Source organism: Sinocyclocheilus anshuiensis, unplaced genomic scaffold (genome assembly GCF_001515605.1).
Source record: "Sinocyclocheilus anshuiensis isolate Anshui unplaced genomic scaffold, SAMN03320099.WGS_v1.1 scaffold171, whole genome shotgun sequence".
Taxonomy (NCBI): domain Eukaryota; kingdom Metazoa; phylum Chordata; class Actinopteri; order Cypriniformes; family Cyprinidae; genus Sinocyclocheilus; species Sinocyclocheilus anshuiensis.
In genome coordinates, this window is record NW_015549561.1 from 152782 (window position 1) to 154303 (window position 1522).

Below are 1522 nucleotides of genomic sequence, written 5' to 3' on the forward strand. Positions count from 1 at the left end.
ATATGAAGTACTAAGTGTTGTGGCCGAGCAGCCACCTGGGATTTTGAAGAAACCGAAAGTTCGTGTTTTAAGGACTCATTGAAGCCATGATTAAAAAAACAACCGAAGTTTAATAACCGTCTTTGTGACTATGCACCAAACCATCTACAAGTTAGCCAGCTCAAGAATAAAACTGAGCCTGCAGGGGGTACTAATGCTCTACTCTGTTTAACACATACATAACAGATTGTCATACTTACAATCTTCTTGAATAACAAGCTATGCCATATGGCACTTACACAACTCAATAAACTCAAACTATACTTTTGATGTTTCTTAACATTAAATACACCACATTCCTCCCCTGAACATACAACATCCAAAACAAATACACTGTTTTTTTTTTTGTTTTTTTTACGGGTTTAACCTCTGTGGAACTCTTTTTACCCGACAGGGTCAAATATGAACAGACTCTTTTGATACATCAGGTTCAACCATTGAATTTTCTCTCTCTCTCAACACAGGAGTTTCCTCCAACATCATTCGTGAAGTGTCCCTGACAGAGCTGCTGGATCTTCTGAGAAGTGAACGGCAACACGGATGGATGCCACAATCCAGACCCTGGTGTTTCTCTTCTGTCTTTCAGTGGTACATCATACAGAGCGGTCTCCAGAGAGTTTGACATGTGCCTCGTTCCACTGTCACCGCATTGTCCTCCGAGTCTCTGAGGAGGTGCTGGCCATTCACCAAGAGATTCACCTCCTGAAGACCCCAGAACACACGGAGGCAGGGCTGGGCTCAGAACTGATGTTGTTTTTCTGATGTTAAACCTAAGCTATGTTGTAAACAGTTGTAAAAAAGTACTTTTAGTAATGTATAGAACAATTTGTTTAAATGTGTAAAAAAAAAATTTACAAGACAAAAAATAAACGTATAGAAGAATGTTTTGTGAAAAAAATATAAGCTGCATTAAAAAAACCAATGTACATAATTACTTCGCTTTTGTTTACACATGTGAATATGCAAAACAAAATTTACAGAAAGTATTCAGGCTCATTAACAAATAAATTACACTACAAAAATGAATAATGTATACAACTTATTCATTTTTTTTTACTTGCATCACAAAAATATAAAAAAAAAATGAACTACAGAAATTAGGTTCTTTCATTGACAATGTGACATTTAAAAAAAAGATATTGAAAAACTGTAATGTACCCATTTTTTCCACCGTTTTATCTTGCTTAACAGAGACTGGCTAATAAATGTATTTGTTAAGCATGCTCTCAAGAAGAGAAAACAGTCTCTCCATTCTCTCCTGTGCTCTTCTCTCCTCTCTTCTCTCCTCTGTCTCTCTCTCCTGTGCTCTTCTCTCCTCTCTTCTCTCCTCTGTCTCTCTCTCCTGTGCTCTTCTCTCCTCTCTTCTCTCCTCTGTCTCTCTCTCCTGTGCTCTTCTCTCCTCTCTTCTCTCCTCTGTCTCTCTCTCCTGTGCTCTTCTCTCCTCTCTTCTCTCCTCTGTCTCTCTCTCCTGTGCTCTTCTCTC